The following is a 15,520-nucleotide window of genomic DNA, read 5'->3' as shown; positions in this document are numbered from 1 at the left end:
GGCTATCTGCCCTAGGGCATTTATAAGCCTATCCAGAGTGTATTTGGCTTCCGCCTCCAAATTAGATTATAGGTTCATAGGTAGATACTAGGCTGTCTGCCCTAGGGCATTTATAAGCCTAGCCAGAGTGTATTTGGCTTCCGCCTCCCTAAAGCTTCACTTGTATCAAGATTATATCACCCCAGATGGGAATCGAACCCACAATCCTTGGCTTAGGAGGCCAATGCCTTATCCAATATATACTTTCAATCTGTAAAGCTCTTTCCAGTGGTGAGAATCAAACCTTGCACCTTGTAATTGAAAGGCATACACACTAACCACTGTAACATTCGACCTTTCAGGTAGAAGGGAAACACAGGCTTTGATGAGATTTGAACTCATGACCCCTGGTTTACTAGACCAGTGCTCTAACCCCTGAGCTACAGAGCTACTCTAAAAAATGGAGGCCTGGGACAGTCTCACCCATGACCTCACCAGTGCCACAGGTATAGGTTCATAGGTTAGTACTAGGCTAACTGCCCTTGCGAGCCATTGTAAGCCTAGCCAATTATCCCTTGTGAGACTCAAACCCTGCACCTTGTGTTTGTAAGGCAAACACCATAACCATTAGGCTACCCTCCCAACCCAATATTAAATAGCTAAACTGTACTTAATTCACCCTGTGCATCAGAGCCATATTAGCATGTCCCTTCATTGGTGGTATGGATGACAGGGATGTGCACAGGTATCATCATATGCACAGGGTGTTGTGTGGGTTTGCTAGAGGCCTAGGCTGGGCCATACGGTTGACATATGTGTGTGTGTTTGGATGGGTGTTCTATGAATGGACCATGCAAAGATTGTGTGTGTGGGTGTGTCTGGAGGTGACCTGGCTGTGTTGGTGACGTGTGTGTGTGTTTGTATGCACACAGTCACACCATGAGGCTGCCCTACACAGGGATATGCTGGACAGCTGTGGATCGTACATGACAGGGTGTACAGTTCATCATCTTTGGCCACGGACATGTGAAATGGTCCTGTCAGGGGTCTCACTGGCACCATCAGACACAAGGCCGGATGCAGTACTAATCCCTGATGGTGACTTCTGTCTGCTGGATCTGTGTCCCTGACAGGACTGTCCAGGACCACTTGCCCATGGTCTGCTGCATTGTGGTGCGGACAGCACCCCCCTTTGGTAATGCTGGTGGTACTACCACTACGGGAGTGTGAAGGGGCACAGCCCTGTAGACCCTCAGCTGATCGTGTTGCTGACCTACGTCCATGTGGCTGCCGCCCATCTCCCACCACACTCTCCAGCACAGACACTGCACAGTTGAGGAGTGCATTGGTCTTATCCACTGTCTATTCATGACCTCAGTATTCTCAAATGTGACCTCAACAAGGTCATGTAGGTCGCCATGGACACCAGATAGATGTACATCCAAGACCCTGAGTATTTATCTGGTGTTGCAGTCAGTCCATGCCTGTGCCTCCATGATGGCCCAAAACATGTGTCTGGTGACACCTGCTGTGGCACTTGCGACAAGGCCTGGATGGGTAGCAGTCCTCCTTCGAGCACCCCTGTCCATCTGCCTGTGTGGGACCTCGCCTCCACTCTAGCTATGGCAAGTGTCTACACTCACACTTGCCATAGTCACCACGCTAGCCTGTTCCATGCCACCACCCACCAACTGTCCATTATCTGTGGTCACTGGGGATGGGGTATGTGTGGTCATCATGACTGTGTGTGGCGATGTTGTGGATAACAGTGGGATGCCAACCGATGGCACAGATTCAGCCCCTGACAAACCCACCTGTGCTTCAGTATGACTATAATCATTGTCAGAGTCTGCAGAGACACTGATGTCAGGTTCCGTGTGGGAGGGACCATGATACCAATCGCCCACCTGTGAGGGGAAGACAATATATGTAAATTATTAGCTGCACTATAAGGTTGGCTGGTACACACACACACACACACACACACACACACACACACACACACACACACACACACATACACCGACACATACAGCTGAGGTGGCACAAAGGCATTACACAGACCTCACACTACCCAAATGGTAATATACATGACACACAGACCACAACATACACACTCTGGACAGGCCCTCAACATCATGCAGTGCAGTCATTTTCACTCCATGTCATGTACACCTCTGAGATACACGAGTAGTGTTAGTAGGTGATGGCCCTTCACCTAGCACACACTGCACCCATGTACACATTACTGCTGTATAGCACAATGGCAACCCCTACAGAACATACCTCACAGCCATACAAATCTTCGCAGAATGTGTAGATGTCTGGCTCATATGTTTGCTCAGTTCCTCATAACTCCTGTGTTTGTCTGACACATTACTGGGATGATCTGAGAATTGATGTCACTAATTAATGACATACATTTGAGCGTCAGACCCCAAAATCTGCAGTAAATGTATGTTAAAACAAATCCTGTTACACCTACAACTTTCTAAGCTTATAGTGGATATGACAAGTGTACACACCCCTGTTAACATGCCTTGTTCTCATAATATATAAAACAAGACCGCAATAATTCATTTCAAAATATTGCCCACCTTTAATGTGATATATCACCTATGCAATCTAATTGGTAAACAAACAAATGTGTTAGGTGTAAAATATGATAAATGAAATAAGTACAATAGGGTGGCTGCATAAGTGTGCACACCCTTAAACTGATATTTTGTTGAAGCACCTTTTGATTTAATTACAGCATGCAGTCTGCTTGGGAAGGAGTCTATCAACACGGCACATCTTGACTTGGCATTATTTGGCCACTCTTCCTTGCTAAAGCCATCCAACTCTGTCAGATTGCAAGGGCATCTCCTGTGCACAGCCCTCTTCAGGTCACACCGCTGATTTTCTATCAGAGTTTGGTCTGGGCTCTGGCTGGGCCAATCCATAACCTTGATCATATCCTGGTGGAGCCATTCTTAGGTTGATTTGGATGTATGCCTCTGGTCATTTTCATGTGGAAAGGTGAAACCCCTCTTCATCTTCAGCTTTCTAGCAGATGCCTGATGGTTTTGGGCCAAAAGTGAGTGGTATTTGGAACTGTTCATAATTCCCTCCACCTTGAATAAAGCTCCAGTTACAGTTTATGAACAGCAACCTCAAAGCAGGACACTGCCACCACTGTGCCTCACTGTGGGGATGGTGGTCATTGGGTGATGCAAAGCATTGCTTGTTCACCAGACGTACCTTTTGGAATTGTGGCTGAAAAGTTGAACCTTGGTCTCATTACACCATAACACATTTTTACACATGCTCTTTTGAGACTTGATGTAATATTTTGCAAATTGTAGCCAGGCCTGAATGATTTTCTTTGTGGGAAAATGCTTACATCTTCTAACCCTACCTCATAGGCCACTCTTATGGAGAATACGGGAGGTTTTGTTACATGTAGTACACAACCAGTACTTGCCCAAGATTCCTGCAACTCCTTCAGTGTTGCTGTATGTCTCCTGGCAGCCTCCATGATCAGTTTTTGTCATGTCTTTTCATCAGTTATGGGGGACGTCCGGTTCTTTGCAATGACACTGTTGTCCCATATCTACTCCACCTTTTGATGACTGTCTTCATTGTGTTCCATGGTATATGCAATCCTGTGGTAATGTTTTTGTACTCTACTCATGACTGATACCTTTCAACACTGAGATCCCTTTGATGCTTTGCAAGTTCTCTACGAACCATGGCTTGTGCTGTAGCAGTCAACTGAGTAAATGTCAGGAATATCCTACAAGGACAGCAGACCATTATTTGGTGTTACTCAGAGTCTCTTTACTTAATGGTAGATGTGTACCCAAGCAGTCTGAATGCTGTAATTAAATCAGAAGCTACTCCAACAAAGTATTAGTTGACAGGTGTGCACACGTATGCATACAACTTATTGTATGTTTTGTATCCTTCATATATGGTCCCCTGACAGATTTGTTTATTTTTCAAGTGAATTGTTCAGGTTATAGGTCCCATTAAAGGTGGGAGAAGGTGTCAAATGAAATATTGTGGTCTCATTTTGTTATATCACAAACACCTGGCATCTTAACAGGAGTGTGTACACTTTTTATATCCACTGTACAAGAGTAGTATTTCAAATATGTCCCTATTTTCAGGTCTTTGTCCCCCCATTTTGTCAGTCTCTGTCCAGATTTCTTGCACTGACAGGTTGTGAGGTATGCTATGTAAATGTTACATCTCCTGCATATATGCCCCTGTGGTGAACACTGTGATGCAATGCAGTTAACCCCACCACAAGTGAACATGCACATAACACAATAAGGCTAGGAGTGACAGTTGTGTGCATGGTAAAATGCATGCCCTTAACATGCCTTGGGTATTGGCGAACCACAACAGGACAATTCCATACTCACCAGCTTCAGGCTGCTGTCCGACATCCAGACCGGAGGGACCTATGTAGTTATGGGAGAGAGGTATTGTCAGCAGACTTACATGTGGCATTGGTACATGATGACTTCAGCACTTCTGCGCATTTATGGTACAAGCTCCAATACTACACAATTTGCTGTCCTTCACCATAGATGTGCACATCTGTGTATTACAAAACCCAACCACAACTGCATTCTGACCTGACATATGCATCTAGATACTCTACGGATGTCAATATTCACACATACATACACACATCTACACATATATGTGTGCATGTGAATTTTACAAGAATTCAATGAAAATATAAAATCATCATTCAACTTAAATAAAATATATTTGAATAGTTTACGATAACTGTTTCAATATTAGTGAATAGGAATGTGGCATAATATATATATATAGAATAAATGAATATATGTAGAGAGAAACATGAATTATCATCTAGCCGTGTGTTAAACATATTTATACAGCTGTACTGGTTTCTTACACAATATAAAACCATAGCTGCATGATACTAATGGCAGATATAGGATAACACCTGTTTTCTCATTATATTTATTTATTCTGCTATCTCTAGCTCTTACAGCAGTTTAATAACTATTAAATGTGTCCAGTGAAGATAGATTTCTTTAATACACTTAAACATTTGTTTTACTAATTGGCTTACTTACGATTACTTAAAGGTGCTGTTTAAAGAGTATTCAGCTTGTTTCCTTCTTTTAGTAATTGTTTGAAGCTTTTAATCCTTTTCTAGCATTGTAAATAAAGTGTTTGCTTCTATAAGAGATAGATTAGATGAAATACTGAAGTGCCTGCTTCCTGGTATGGCAAGGTCAAAGTTCATATATGCAGAAAATGCTTGTTTCTCCTCTGTTAATGTGCACTGAAACTGTCATTAGGGAGCTCAAGCTAGAATCTTGTCTTATTGACTAAATTTGAATGTTAAGGCAGGAAAATGACAGAAAAGGAATCTAGAGAGGTTTTACTGTAGTATAATAGCTTGCTCTCACTAATTTGCTTCAGTTAAAAATGGACATTTATTAAAAATGTCTAAACACACATTTTAAGAAACCAAGCTTGTTGGAATGGATGAATAAATGCCATTTAAGTACATTTAGATGAAAAAAAGAGATTTTTTAAGCTTAATAGAAGAATTTAAAAGCAATCTTTAAGTCTATCATATGTTATTTCAGATACATACAGGCATAACACATTTCATTCATAAGTAAGAAGTATTGAATAATGCAGAGAAAAAATATAGACAGTGGGAGAGAGAAATTAATAAATTATTTGGACTGAGACAATTTGGACTAATTTGGAAATGTTCACTATTACCATAATCAAGCAGAGCACAACAACTATTCACTTCAGTCATAAAGTTACCTGTCTAGTCAGCAGTGTGCCTCTATAAATTAAACATATATCAATGCTAGCCTTAGATTGTGACACCTTAAATGTATATCAATGACAGAAAGATAATGCTATTAAAATATATAAAATCAAGACTGCAATCTGATAACATATATTATATTTTCATCATGTATATTATTAGAGTATTTAAAACTGGAAGTAAATTAGAGAAATAATAACAATGAGAGAAACATTTACCTTGTCAAATGACAGTTGTGATGCATCCTATTTTTGATGTTAGTCCAAATGACAGCAAAAATAGAGAAAAAAAAAGAAAATTATGTAATATATAATTTTACTTCTCTTTCATCTTTTTAGAATTTTTGTCTTTCGATCTCCAACTATTTTTGGATGAATGTCTTTTTAAACTAGTATTTGCTCAATCTGTATCTTCAATTTTGTCAAGTATTTTAGTTTGGTAGTGAATTCCAGGGCTTCTTCTAGAATGTTGAAGATTTTCTGACCATCTGGAAGAAAGATTCTTAGTTTTGCAGAAAATACAAGTTGGCCTTTTATGTCCATTTCCTTCAAGCTTTTAATGAATGGTACAGCATCTTTTCTTCTGGTCATAACTAGTGATGTGTAGCCATTGTTACATCTGGTGACATTTTATTTTAGTTTAATTGGTGTATTAGCCCAGGCTGGCTTCAATATTAAGTCCTTGTCCTGATTACACAGAAATTTAATAATAATGGATCTAGGCACAGGAAGTTTCTTCTTTAAGGAGGATGCTGAACGGGACCTGTGAGCATTTTCAATTTCAAATGAGAGAGCTTCTGGTAAATTGAGAGCTTTAGGCAACCGGGTATTTAAGAAATGTATCAAATTGTCCCCCTCTTCTTTCTCTGGGATTCCATAAATTCTAATGTTATTTCTCTGAGACCTACTTTCTTCTATTTTTTTCTGGTAACAAAGTGTTTTGTTTTAGTAGAAATTCTGTATGACTTTCATTTTCTGTCAGTCTTCCATCTATGTCTGTTACTGTATCTTTGATTGAAAAAAACGGAGTAGATTGCTATTTTAGCACTTCATTTAAGAAGTTCATTTGCTTTTTGCAGTCTTCTTTTATATAATCCATTTTTGTTTCCAGTTTGTCCAGTTTGATAGAAAGTTCCTGGATACTCCCTATGATAGGCTGAAGTTCCTTTTTTATAAAGTTTTCTTGTGAGTTCACGTTTGAGTGACTCATAGACAAACAGTCAAAAAGCGCACTGACAGGAAAAATTAAAATACTGCTTGCAAATTAAATTTTTTTCTTTCAGAAAAATATCAGTAATAGTTTAAAGAATATATTTCTATTAAAGATAATTTTCTATTGAGTTAAAATAATAAAATCCTGTCAGAGAAAAATGATAAGAAGCACAGCAAAAGCTTTGAGCCGCTAGTTAGCCACCATCTTGACCACACCACCATTGCTGCAAGTATTTGATGGATATAAACAGGTATGTCAGTTTTTTAGATTACCTATGTTTTTTAGTATAATTTTACTTTGTGTAAAATTTTAGATTTGGTTCAGCATTGCGGGAAATGTAAATCAGATTGGCTAGTTGTAGTTCATATTTAATTTTATTTATTCTTTTAGTTGAATATTTTATTTTTTTCTCATAAAAACAAACCTGGAGTTCCACGTCCAAATTTAATAATGATTGAAGTAAAGACAACAGCAAAACTGCAAAGCTTTTGAGACTAACTCTTTCTCAGTGAATATACATACAAAGTCAGCTTCAATTCTTTTATAAGTAACCAGCCAATCAGTGAAATCACATGACATATAATTAAAACATTTAAAAATTTCATATAAGAGCCCTACATCTTATAAAGCATATATAAATAAATCAAAAGGCAAAACCAAGGAGGCAGTAAACACAGCAGTTAAAAGATAACTTGAGTTTAATGAAGTATAAGCACTTTCATGTTGCTTCCACAACGCTTCTTCAGATACAATAAAATAACATCTCAAAATGCTTGTATTTAAGTCTCCATAAACCAATAAAAATGCTAAGAGTAGTCACATGACCTATAAAACAATCACCTGACTCTTCAGTTATACTAGTCACCTGACCAAACTCGAGCTTGCAAAATCCCAAATAGCACATTCATCACAAAAAACTAAATATAAAACATTCAGCCTATGATGCAAAGCTGAAAAGCTGGTAAAATTAACATATAAAGTTCCTGAATAAAATATACATACATGTTTATATATGTAACAAACAGTTCTCATACTATCAAAAGCATAATCATATTAATAGCAGTCAGACACCCCTAATAGAAGTTATAAGAACTAGCAAATAAACACATACAAGGCTACTCAATGGCCCCTTCAAGATGTAAACATAAGGCCTGCACCACTGTGTCATTTCTGTTTGAATTTCTACGACCAAAAGACAAAAAGCTTGCTGGGGAATCCAAATGAAGGTACGAAACCTGTGGGTAAATCTTTGTTTATTCAAGACAAATGCCAAGTAGCAAAATCACAGCTTAATGCCACAAAACTGGATACGTTTTCGACCTCTAAAATCAAGGTCTTCATCAGAAGTAATACAATCCACCCAGTAATTGTAACTTTTATACATGTGGTTAAACAATTTAAATAAATCAATTATTCAATAAAAAACTGTATGGTTAGTTTAAAAACATCAAATAATTTCCATAGATACAAAAACATAATACAATACAAGTATAATTAAAATTGTTATACGCCTAGTGAAATAATTATTAATTAAAATAACATTATTGTTTGTGTATATAAATAATACTAAAATAGTATTGTAAAAAACTTTAGTTAAAAGGTCCTTTGTCAACCAAGAAACTGTCCAATATTATACAACATTGCCACCCAGTGGCATATTTAGATATCACAATTTGGCTGCTCTAAGCTTGAGCAGAGAGGAAATTGAAAGTGTGTCATTTAAACCTGGAAATTTTGTGGAGTCTAACACTATTTGCCATAATAATTCTTTGTATTCAAGTTTTGCTTCCCACATACCACCCCTTGATTCTTTTGGAACAATTTCCAACACAGAAAACAAAAACGAAGCCTGGGGACATTTTAAAGTATGCCTATATAATGCGTTTTTATTAGATTGTTTTCTGATTTCATAATGATGTTCATATATACGGCTCTTCAATTTTCTTTCAGTTTTCCCCACATAAAATGAGTTACAAAAATTGCATATTGCAATATAAACAACACCCTGGGTGTTACAATTAGAAAAACTATCACTCACCAAATTCCTGTCCCTGGATGGGAGGTAAATATTAGTCCGATTAGCTATAAAGGTACATTGGGAACAAGCTCCACATTTGAAAGTCCCTGGCCTTCTTCCCGCCCCCTGAATTGGGTTGGATCGGTTAAACTCAAAAAGTTGTTTGAAGTTTTGGTCCTTTCTATAAATAAATCTTAAAGACTTATTCTTAAAAAACTCTAAATCGGAGAGTTCAACAAATTTGTCCCATTCCCTGGTAACAGTTTTTTTTATGACACCTGAGTCACCGGAATAATCAAATATAAAAGCTTCACCAAAATTGTCAGGTCTTTGATTCAACGTATTTGTATTCGTGGTGTCAGGGGGTTCTTGTCCTAAAATAGGGGCAAAGCTATCCTTTCTCCCCTGGACCACTACATCTAACATTTCGTCTAAAAGACCCTGAGGATATCCCCTATCCCTAAACATCACTAAAAGCTTGTTACTTTCAATGAAAAAATCTTCATCATTGGATATCACCCTGCTAATACGTACAAGTTGTCCCTTAACAAGGTTCTTTTTCTGAAAAAAAGGATGACCACTTTTAAAATGAAGATACGAGTTGGAAAAAGTGTCTTTACGAAAAATGTTGGATGAAAAACCATTGTGAGTTTTAGTAAGGTTGACATCCAGGTAATGAAGAAATTGTGAACTATAACTATAAGTAAAATCCAAAAATGTGGTGGTACCTTTTAAATATTCCAAAAATTCCAAAAATTGGTCATGTGTGCCCTTCCAAAATATAACTATGTCATCTAAACATCTCTTGTATACGCACCAATATGCTGCAAAGGGACAATTCAAAACATATAATTCCTCCCATCTAGATAAAATAATATTTGCATAGGTAGGGGCACATTTAGCACCCATAGCCACCCCTTTGATTTGTTTAAAAAACTCCCCTTGAAAAAACATAAAATTGTTGTTTAAAATAGTATCCATGAACAGTAAACAGTTGAATAAACAAAGATTTACCCACAGGTTTCGTACCTTCATTTGGATTCCCCAGCAAGCTTTTTGTCTTTTGGTTTTGGTTTTGTTTAGCTTGCCTTGCCACCTTTTCTTTAATTTCTACGAACTTTCCATATAAAAAAACAACAAAGTTTGTAAAAAGTACTTATATGCTCACCCCCATGGCTTCCACTTAACACTGTTTGTAACTAATCAGCAAATATATCTATTTTAAATGAGTCTGCATACACTTGCTGATTCAAAACCAAGTTGAACAGTCTGTGCATGTAGATCTAAACAACAGTCTTGTATACTTATATAGTACTTATATAGTATTTCTTATTTATCTTGCTGTTCTTTATATATACAAGACTGTTGTTGTTTAGATCTACATGTATGGACTGTTTAACTTGATTTTGAATCAGCAAGTGTCACACACACACACACACACACACACACACACACACACACACACACACACACACACACACAAAACATGAGTGCACATATGTAACCCTGACTATGTGAATATGGGTAGAAGCAGTCAGGTAGTGTTAACAGAAACTTACTCCACAAGTCTGCCAGGTAAGAAAATGTATATCTTATCTGTAAGAAGGCTGTACTTATACACTGTGTACAACACCCACTGTCCAACCCCAAGACTGCAAATGACAGCAAGATAAGTACATACACCAAGTAGTCTCCTCCAAGATATGTCCCTTAAGTGTCACGCTGTCACAGCTAGTGGTCACTGCCACCCACACCCAGGGTGACCGATAGAAATCAAGGCAGAGTATGGCAGTAGCACACACAAACACACACACACACACACACACACACACACACACACACACACACACACACACACACACACACACACACACACACTATGAGTGCACATATGTAACCCTGACTTTGTGAATATGGGTAGAAACAGTCAGGTAGTGTTAACAGAAACTTCCTCCACAGGTCTGCCAGGTAAGAAAAGGTATAAATTAGCTGTAAGAAGGCTGTAATTATACACTGTGTACAAACATACCACTGCCCAACCCAAGGCCATAGGTTGATGTAAAGTGAGGTAATACCTGGAGAGTAATAATTAGAACAATGATAATTAACATTGTGAGCAATTGAAGCCTATACAGTTGTTAATTGACATCTCTCCCCCCCACCCTATCTGCAACAATAATCTAAACACATAAATCAATGGGTATGTTTTTCACCAAACCTACTGTTGGGACATGTGTTCTATTGTTCTACAAATATTTAAATGTTTGACTATTAATGTTCCCTGTTCAAATACTATCATTGGTGGTCTGTTGCTATCAATGTAACCTGCATGCCATTATAATGCCCACTGTGGTTCCATATATGCATGTTTTCTGTTTGCTATGCAACTCTTCTAAATCTGTTGTTTTGGGTTAATGGGAATACCTATGTATGCTATTATAACTAATCTCGGAATTAATTTTTCATGACTAACCAACATATGTCATAAAACTGCAACACCATAGCACATCTGGGAAGGCCGATCCCAGCAGATCTGCCTATCCCACCTCAACTGGCCATGGCACCTGGCTCCAGCACATCTGGGACCCAACCCAGGATCTCTTTGTCTGCTGGTCCTGCACCACCTTCAAGTGGAACTGCCTCAGGGGATGGGGCCCATCCCCCTGGGAGTGGGTGCAGACAGGACACTGTCACACATCATCAGGTCCGGGGATTGGTGCGTAGTGAGCTTCAAAAGGAGTTTGGAGATCTGCTACACCAGCTTGAGAGCCACGTGGTGCATCTTGAGGGTCAGCCTGCCCCTCTTGCTCAGCCTGCAACACAGCCACCTTTGGGTCCATGAAGGTGCAGTGGTGACTGCCCATGGGTGGGGACCTCAATCCCACTGTACCCATTTGGGGGCTCGTGGGAATCCGATTCCCAACCACCCTCCCAGTCCAAGGTGTTTATCCCCCACATGTGTCATATACTGCCCCTGTCTGCTGTCTTGTCTGTCTTTTTACCCAACCTACCTCCCCAAACATACCTAATATTCTTCCCCAACATCCCACTCTCAGCTTATAAAAAAAAAAAAAGAAAAAAAAAGGGCAATCTGTTCCCACAAAAAATGTCACCTCATACATAGCTGTCCATTTCACACACGTATCCACTGGACACATGTAATCAGATCTAATTGGCTTAACAACACATTACTGTTGTCCTAACCCCTATCTCAGGGTTTGAGTGTCCAAATTCACCTCCAAATTCTGTACAAATGCACAACTGTTGCTGTATCAGAAATGGACAACTATGGACCTTCGCTACACCTGTCCTGCACATCCCTAGCTATCTGTCACATTGTTTTTCCCTCTGTGTGCCCCCTTTTTCACCACTTTCCTATCACCCCTTTCTTCTTTTTTTTTAAAGAAATTAGCGTGAGGATAAGCGGGAGTAAGCTGCAGTAAGCGAGTTTGCGTGATGCTAAGTATATACTCCAGATATATAGAGCTGTACATATAAAACAAATATGTATACAATATATACATATATATATATTCTTATATAAACATATGTATAGGTATCATATATATATATATATATATATATATATATATATATATATATATATATATATATATATACCCATAACATGTAGTGGAGTCATACCCAGACCCATACATCTGCACCTCTTAGTGCAATAATTCTGGACAAAGGCTGTCAAAATGTGGGGACAATGGTCCAAGAACAGGGACATAATGTATGTACTGCAGTTATAAATGTAGAATGTTACTACAGTAACAGGGTTCGTGTCAACATACATGTCCAGAAGGACAGAAATCCTCACATCATCACAGTGATTTACCACAGAAATGAAAATAATGATTCTGTGGAACAGAACATACATATGAGCAATAATCCTGGACAGTCTGAAACAATCTGGCCAGTTGACAGGTATGCTCAGAACCCCTTAATTCAACAAATCTGGACCAAGCCTGACCGAGGGGGGGTAAAGCCATGAAATTGGGAGCATATCCCAAATACTGTAGTAGATAAGGTGACTCAGTTGATGCAGTAACGCCCTCATTTCTGTTGTATCATATGTTGACTGGAATAGCCCAAGTCCAAAACCAAATTGCTCCCTACTACTCACTGACATACATCTTCACATCATCCAACTGATGTGTCAGACATACACAACATGTATGGGGGCCAGGCAACAGTACATCTGATAAATATTGGGACATAACATCACAGTAGGGAAACTACACTGAACTGCTATGCATGTCACCAAGTACTGTCTAAACTACAGGCAGACTGACACAACACAAACCCAATTTTGCTATGGGGGAATACACATGTAATTGCAAATATATCAGCCACTACAGGGATGTAACAGTATTGACCAACAGACACCAGCGTGGAAGTGCATACCCAGAACCAATCTCACCACATTCAAAGTGACATACTGATAAGTCACAGGAACAGTAGAGTATATGGACTGTGTGAACAAAATCATCAGCTTGTTTGCCACTCACACACTACCCCTATATATACTGGCCCAATTCACAGTGTAGTCCGATGCCTGACTGTGGTATGGGACATGTCTCAGTCTGCGCCTACAAACATATACAGCTGATAGAGCACCAGAAGCTGGAGTAGCATGCAAAGTCAGATAGAAAAGGACCATCAACACTTACATCAACCCCCCCCCCCCCATACACAGGCCAGATAACACATTCACAATACAATGCTAGACAATTCTGACAGTCTGCCAACAATTGCCAGAAATACACAGTCCTCTAAACTGTACAGAGTCCCATAGAACGTCCAGGCTTCGTCCTCGTATATAAGGCCTTCTACACATAACATGTCTGACAGTCAGATACATCACTGGGATGATATCTGGAATGATGTCACTATATAATGATATACTGCACCTATACACCTCATTTAGCATGACATCTGGACAAAGCCTGACATACCGGGGGGCAGAGGCCCAAACACAGGGTCATTATTGACATATTGCTGCCATAAACTGAGAAAGTTGGTGGTGTAACAGGGTTGTTGTGACATATCTCTTCCGAGGGATATGAAGTCAGAAGCACACATGGATGTTACCATTCACTTACTGCAATCCTCAGAGTATGCTACTAAATTTCCAAGGCCAAAAAATGTGTGAGTAACACACCAAATTTAGGAGTCCAAACTCGGGCCAGTCTGTGGATAGCCCTCCATTTGGAAGTTATGTCAACCACATAACACTATCAGACTTAAATTCATGCAGAGCAGCCATATCCATACAAACCCTGTCAAACTAGCAATAGTTCGACTGTATAACAGCAATACTTACATTCTGTCCCTATGCCTGGAACATTCTCCCCCAGTTTGTTGGGCTGTCTCCACAGTGTTTGTTGTAAGAGGTATTCCTAACTACACTCTGTGATGCTGTTTGTCACACACACACCTCCATGAAGTACTCCTCCCAGGCAAGGAAAAGAGGCAACGCCCTCATGAAGTACTCAGTTACTGGAGTGTGTTTCCATGCTATTGGGTATGGGAATGATACCATAGCTGTTCCACATGCAATTAACAAGTGGGAGACTCCAAGTGGTGCACAGGCCATCAACTGCTCATTAGCATTACCTACTAAAGGCAAGATGCTGCCTATACAAAACAGATATATATCCTACATGTGTCTCAGAGAGAGAGACACACACACACACACACACACACACACACACACACACACACACACACACACACACACACACACACACACACACACACACACACACACAGAAACAGACATACAGACAGATAGACACACTGAGACTGATGGAGTATACAACTGAACTGAAAATAAATAAATACAGCTATGGCAAACAATCAAGCCTGTAATGGAATGTAGTAGGTGGCATGTAAATATGGAAAATAGGAAGATCAAACAATATTATGTCTCAACAACACATACTGTACTGATATATTGCTGAGCAGAACCTATGGCCATAGAAATTGTGTCTGTCTGCAATGACATAGAACACAGCTCAGGGCCCTGAGTCACCCCAGGAAAGGATCGCTCACATATGACCACTACTGGAGTGTGTGTTGCACAATATCGACTGTGACACTGATAGGCCACACCCAGTGCAAATCATACCCATCAGTAACTCTGCTATGTCCAGCTCTGACTTGTGCCTCTTTTTTCAATGCCAATGTCTCCAACTCATATAACATAGCTGGTCTCACTACCCTCTTGTAGACCTTCCCTATCACTCTTAATCATACTTGTCTGTCACAAATCACACATGACACTCTCCCCCACCACCCACATCCTGCCTGTACTCACGTCATCACCTCTCCCTCACACTCCCCATTACTCTGAACTGTTGTTCCCACGTATATACACCACTCCAACTTAGCAAACAGTACTCCCTGCATCCTCACCATTCCTCTATCCTCCCTCCCATTCACACACACATATATTCCATCTTAGTCCTGCTGACCATCATTCC

General features: G+C 39.5%; 1 non-coding gene across 1 annotated transcript; it reads right to left on the bottom strand.

Annotated features, from left to right (window-relative positions):
* Positions 1-356: 356 nt before the first annotated feature.
* On the bottom strand, positions 357-429 carry TRNAT-AGU. The gene has a single exon. It is a non-coding gene; the product is annotated as a tRNA-Thr (tRNA).
* Positions 430-15,520: the final 15,091 nt, after the last annotated feature.

Source organism: Protopterus annectens, chromosome 1.part2 (genome assembly GCF_019279795.1).
Source record: "Protopterus annectens isolate FY-2018-M chromosome 1.part2, PAN1.0, whole genome shotgun sequence".
Lineage (NCBI taxonomy): Eukaryota > Metazoa > Chordata > Ceratodontiformes > Protopteridae > Protopterus > Protopterus annectens.
This window is presented reverse-complemented; position numbering and strand designations above follow the sequence as displayed.